We start from the raw sequence: 6,606 nt of genomic DNA on the forward strand, positions 1-6,606 counted from the left end.
CGTGACAGGGTGCGTGAGCATATTATTCACTGAGAGGAGGGGATGTAGCCACTGACAACGGTGATGCCCTTGCATAAAGCCAGCCATGGAAAGGAGTAAGACTGATTGGATGAAGATAGCAGGAAAGCAGAGGTTCAGAGGAACGAAAGCATCTCCATTCGCTTATCTGAAATTCCTACCAATGATTTACATAAGTATCTCTATCCCTATTCTATTATTTATTATTCGAAAACACCATTATCAATTTATATCTGCCTACTGAGATTTGCAAGGTGAACATAGCTTGCTTCATACCAACAATCTCCGTGGGATTCGACCCTTACTCACGTAAGGTATTACTTGGACGACCCAGTGCACTTGCTGGTTAGTTGTATCGAAGTTGTGACAATTATGAATTAAGATCAGAGCACCAAGCTTTGGAGCCATTACCAGGATTTGTTCGAGCCTGGAGATCACAATTTCGTGCACCAAGTTTTTGGCGCCGTTGCCGGGGATTGTTCGAGTTTTTGGCAAGCTTTTGGTCCGGTAACATCAGTGCCAAATTCTCTTTTGGTCCAGCAACAATAGTGCCCAGTTCCAAGTTTTGATCCGGCAACAACACCAAGTTTTTGGCGCCGTTGCCGGGGATTGTTCGAGTTTGGACAACTGACGGTTCATCCTGTTGCTCAGATTAGGTAATTTTCTTTTCGTTTTCTTTTCAAAAAAAAAATCTTTCAAAAATATTTTCAAAAATCTCTCATCTGTTTTCGAAAAAAAAAATAAAATAAAAATGTTTTCAAAAATTTTATTCAAGATTTATAAGAATGAATTCTAGTGTTTCATGGAGCATGTAAAGCCTGGCTGGCTGTAAAGCCATGTCTAAATTTATTTGGACTGATGCTTGCAATTTGTTATAAAGAGCAATATACTCTCGTGTTAAATGCTGAAGCTTGGCTGGCCATTGGCCATGTCTAGTGTTTTGGACTGGAGCTTTCATTGAAAGCTTGGCTGGCTAGTGAGCCATGTCTAATTCCTGGACTGAAGCTTTAGACTAACATGGCAAGATTCCTGGAATTCATATTAAAAATTTTGGAATCCTTATTTTTTCTTTTTCATACTATTTTCGAAAAAATCCAAAAAATTAGAAAATCATAAAAATAAAAAATATTTTCTATTTCTTGTTTGAGTCTTGAGTCATATCATAAGTTTGGTGTCACTTGCATATGCATCTAGCATTTTTCGAAAATATCATGCATTCATAGTGTTCTTCATGATCTTCAAGTTGTTCTTAGTAAGTCTTCTTGTTTGATCTTGATGATTTTTTGTTTTGTGTCTTTTCATGTTTATCATATGCATTCTTGAATTCTTAGTGCGTAAGCATTAAAGAATTCTAAGTTTGGTGTCTTGCATGTTTTCTTTGCATTAAAAATTTTTCAAAAATGTGTCTATGATGTTCATCTTGACATTCAAAGTGTTCTTGGTGTTCATCTTGACATTCATAGCATTCTTGCATGCATTCATTGTTTTGATCTAAAAATTTCATGCATTACATAATTTTCATGTTTTTCATAAAAATTCAAAAATCAAAAAAAAAATATCTTTCCCTTTTTCTCTCATCAAATTCGAAAATTTGGATTGACTTTTTCAAAAATTTTTAAAATTTAATTGTTTCTTATGAGTCAAATCAAATTTTCAATTTGAAAATCTTATCTTTTTCAAAAACTTTTTCAAAAATCAAATCTTTTTCAAAATTCTTAGTTATTTTCGAAAATTCCAAAAATATTTTTCAAAAATCTTTTTCTTATTTTTATACCAAATTTTCGAAAATAACATAATCAATTAATGTTTTGATTCAAAAATTTGAAGTTTGTTACTTGCTTGTTAAGAAAGATTCAAACTTTAAGTTCTAGAATCATATCTTGTGATTTCTTATGAATCAAGTCATTAATTGAGATTTTAAAAATCAAATCTTTTTCAAAACTAATTTCAATCATATCTTTTCAAAAATATCTTCTTATCTTATCTTTTTCAAAAATATCTTTTCAAAATATCTTTTCTAACTTCCTAACTTCTTATCTTTTCAAAATTTGTTTCAACTAACTAACTAACTTTTTGTTTGTTTCTTAACTTTTTCAAAACTACCTAACTAACTCTCTCTCTCTAATTTTCGAAAATATCTCCCTCTTTTTCAAAAATTTCTTTTTAATTAACTAATTATTTTTATTTTTATTTTTCATTTCAAAAATTTTCGAAAAAAAATACTAAACATTTTTCAAAAACTATTTTCAAAAATCACTAACTCTTTTTCAAAATAATTTTCGAAAATTTTCCCTCTACCATCTCATTCTATTTATTCATTCATATCCTAACATCTCATCTCACATCTCTAGCCTCCTCACAGTTGTGTTTCTTCCATTATATTACATTCTTTGTCTCCCCCTCTTCTTCCACTCACACAGGGATCCGTATACTGTGGTATAAAGGATCTCTATTATTATTATTATTTTTCTGTGCCTTCTTCTTTGTCATATGAGCAGGAGCAAGGATAAGAACATTCTTGTGGAAGCAGATCCAGAACCTGAAAGGACTCTGAAGAGAAAATTAAGAGAAGCTAAATTACAACAATCCAGAGATAATCCTTCAGAAATTTTCGAACAGGAGAAGGAGATGGCAGCCGAAAATAATAATAATGTAAGGAAGATGCTTGGTGACTTCACTGCACCTAATTCCAATTTACATGGAAGAAGCATCTCCATTCCTGCCATTGGAGCAAACAACTTTGAGCTGAAACCTCAATTAGTTTCTCTGATGCAGCAGAACTGCAAGTTTCATGGACTTCCATCTGAAGATCCCTTTCAGTTCTTAACTGAATTCTTGCAGATATGTGATACTGTTAAGACTAATGGAGTTGATCCTGAAGTCTACAGGCTCATGCTTTTCCCTTTTGCTGTAAGAGACAGAGCTAGATTATGGTTGGATTCTCAACCCAAAGACAGCCTGAACTCTTGGGATAAGCTGGTCACGGCTTTCTTAGCCAAGTACTTTCCTCCTCAAAAGCTGAGCAAGCTTAGAGCTGATGTTCAAACCTTCAGACAGAAAGAAGGTGAATCCCTCTATGAAGCTTGGGAAAGATACAAACAGTTGATCAAAAAGTGTCCTTCTGACATGCTTTCAGAATGGACCATCCTGGATATATTCTATGATGGTTTATCTGAGCTATCGAAGATGTCACTGGACACTTCTGCAGGTGGATCCATTCACCTAAAGAAAACGCCTGCAGAAGTTCAAGAACTCATTGACATGGTTGCTAATAACCAGTTCATGTACACTTTTGAAAGGAATCCTGTGAGTAATGGGACGCCTATGAAGAAGGGAGTTCTTGAAGTTGATACTCTGAATGCCATATTGGCTCAGAATAAAATATTGACTCAGCAAGTCAATATGATCTCTCAGAGTCTGCATGGAATGCAAGCTGCATCCAACAGTACTCAAGAGGCTTCTCCTGAAGAAGAAGCTTATGATCCTGAGAACCCTGCAATAGCAGAGGTGAATTACTTAGGTGAACCTTATGGAAACACCTATAACTCAACATGGAGAAATCATCCAAATTTCTCATGGAAGGATCAAAAGCCCTAACAAGGCTTTAATAATGGTGGAAGAAACAGGTTTAGCAATAGCAAGCCTTTTCCATCATCAACTCAGCAACAGACAGAGAACTCTGAACAAAATGCTTCTAATTTAGCAAATCTAGTCTCTGATCTATCTAAAGCCACTGTAAGTTTCATGAATGAAACAAGGTCTTCCATTAGAAATCTGGAAGCACAAGTGGGCCAGCTGAGTAAAAGGATCACTGAAATCCCTCCTAGTACTCTCCCAAGCAATACAGAAGAGAACCCAAAAGGAGAGTGCAAGGCCATTGACATAAGTGCCATGGCCAAACCTGTAAGGAGAGGAGAGGACGTGAATCCCAAGGAGGAAGACCTCCTGGGACGTCCAGTGATCAATAAGGAGCTTCCCTCTGAGGAATCAAGGGACTCTGAGGCTCATCTAGAGACCATAGAGATCCCATTGATCCTCCTTATGCCCTTCATGAGCTCTGATGAGTATTCCTCTTCTGAAGAGAATGAGGATGTTACTGAAGAGCAAACTGCCAAGTTTCTTGGTGCAATCATGAAGCTGAATGCCAAATTATTTGGCATTGATGCTTGGGAAGTTGAACCTCCCTTGTTCATCAATGAACTAAGTGATCTGGATCAACTGATATTGCCTCAGAAGAGACAGGATCCTGGAAAGTTCATAATACCCTGTACCATAGGCACCATGATCTTTAAGGCTCTGTGTGACCTTGGTTCAGGAATAAACCTCATGCTCCTCTCTGTAATAGAGAAACTGGGAATCTATGGGGTGCAAGCTGCTAAAATCTCACTAGAGATGGCAGACAGCTCAAGAAAACAGGCTTATGGACAAGTAGAAGATGTATTAGTAAAGGTTCATGATCATGTGGAGTCACAAAATAAACAAAAAAAAATCAAAAACGGAATCAAAAACAGCAGAAGAAAAATCACACCCTGGAGGAGCATCTATCTGGCGTTCAAACGCCAGAACAGAGCATAGTTCTGGCGCTGAACGCCCATAATAGGAGCATCCTGGCGCTGAACGCCCAGAACAAGCATGGTTCTGGCGTTCAACACCAGAAATGGCAGCAAAGGGGCGTTGAACGCCCAAAATGGGCACCAACCTGGCGCTGAACGCCCAGAGTTGTGTGCAAGGGCATTTTGCATGCCTAAATTGGTGCAGGGATGTAAATGCCTTGACACCTCAACATCTGTGGACCCCACAGGATCCCCACCTACCTTCACTCACTCTCTTCTCTCTTCTCAATCATCCTCTATTCCCAATAAACACTCATCCCTTCTGTCTTCCATTTACCACTCACACCCATACACCTACTTACCTTAAAAAATTCAACATCCTTCCCCACCCAATCCCACCCATATGGCCGAATACTCACAGCCATCCATCTCCTCCATATCCTCTTCTTCTTCTATTCTTTCTTCTTTTGCTCGAGGGCGAGCAACATTCTAAGTTTGGTGTGGTAAAAGCATAGCTTTTTTGTTTTTTCCATAACCATTGATGGCACCTAAGGCCAGAGAAACCTCTAGAAAGAGGAAAGGGAAGACAAAAGCTTCCATCAAGGGTCTCTAGCTCAGTGGTAGAACATTTGACTGCAAATCAAGAGATCCCTGAGATACCTCAGGGGATACATTTTCTTCCACACAATTATTGGAAGCAACTAAGGGTGGAACATCAAGAGCACTCCATCATCCTTCATGAAATCAGAGAAGATCTAAAAGCAATGAAGGAGGAGCAACAAAGACAAGGAAGAGACATAGAAGAACTCAAGGACATCATTGGTTCCTCAAGAAGGAAACGCCACCATCACTAAGGTGGATTCATTCCTTGTTCTTATTTCTTCTGTTTTTTCGTTTTCTATGTTATGTGCTTATCTGTGTTTGTGTCTTTATTACATGATCATTAGTAGTTAGTAACTATGTCTTAAAGTTATAAATGTCCTATGAATCCATCACCTCTCTTAAATGAAAAATGTTTTAATTCAAAAGAACAAGAAGTACATGAGTTTCGAATTTATCCTTGAACTTAGTTTAATTATATTGATGTGGTGACAATGCTTCTTGTTTTCTAAATGTATGCTTGAACAGTGCATATGTCTTTTGAAGTTGTTGTTTAAGAATGTTAAATATGTTGGCTCTTGAAAGAATGATGACTAGGAGACATGTTATTTGATAATCTGAAAAATCATAAAAATGATTCTTGAAGCAAGAAAAAGCAGCAAAGAACAAAGCTTGCAGAAAAAAAAAAAGGGCAAAAAAAAATAATAGAAAGAAAAAAAAAAGAAAAAAAGCAAGCAGAAAAAGCCAATAACCCTTAAAACCAAAAGGCAAGGGCAAATAAAAAGGATCCCAAGGCTTTGAGCATTAGTGGATAGGAGGGCCTAAAGGAATAAAATCCTGGTCTAAGCGGCTAAACTAAGCTGTCCCTAACCATGTGCTTGTGGCGTGTAGGTGTCAAGTGAAAACTTGAGACTGAGCGGTTAAAGTCAAGGTCCAAAGCAAAAAAAGAGTGTGCTTAAGAACCTTGGACACCTCTAATTGGGGACTTTAGCAAAGCTGAGTCACAATCTGAAAAGGTTCACCCAATTATGTGTCTGTGGTATTTATGTATCCGGTGGTAATACTGGAAAACAAAGTGCTTAGGGCCACGGCCAAGACTCATAAAGAAGCTGTGTTCAAGAATCATCATACTAAACTAGGAGAGTCAATAACACTATTTGAAATCTGAAGTTCCTATAGATGCCAATCATTCTGAACTTCAATGGATAAAGTGAGATGCCAAAACTATTCAAGAGGCAAAAAGCTATAAGTCCCGCTCATATGATTAGAGCTCTGTTTCATTGATAGTTTGGAATTTATAGTATATTCTCTTCTTTTTATCCTATTTGATTTTCATTTGCTTGGGGACAAGCAACAATTTAAGTTTTGTGTTGTGATGAGCGGATAATTTATACGCTTTTTGGCATTGTTTTTAGTATGTTTTTAGTAGGATCTA

General features: G+C 36.9%; 1 non-coding gene across 1 annotated transcript; it reads right to left on the minus strand.

Annotated features, from left to right (window-relative positions):
* Positions 1-3,042: 3,042 nt before the first annotated feature.
* Positions 3,043-3,150, minus strand: LOC148576729 (small nucleolar RNA R71). The gene has a single exon (XR_015903374.1). It is a non-coding gene; the product is annotated as a small nucleolar RNA R71 (small nucleolar RNA).
* Between the last annotated feature and the right edge of the window lie 3,456 nt (positions 3,151-6,606).

This window comes from Arachis ipaensis, chromosome B1 (genome assembly GCF_059453495.1).
Source record: "Arachis ipaensis isolate K30076 ecotype BB chromosome B1, ASM5945349v1, whole genome shotgun sequence".
NCBI lineage: Eukaryota > Viridiplantae > Streptophyta > Magnoliopsida > Fabales > Fabaceae > Arachis > Arachis ipaensis.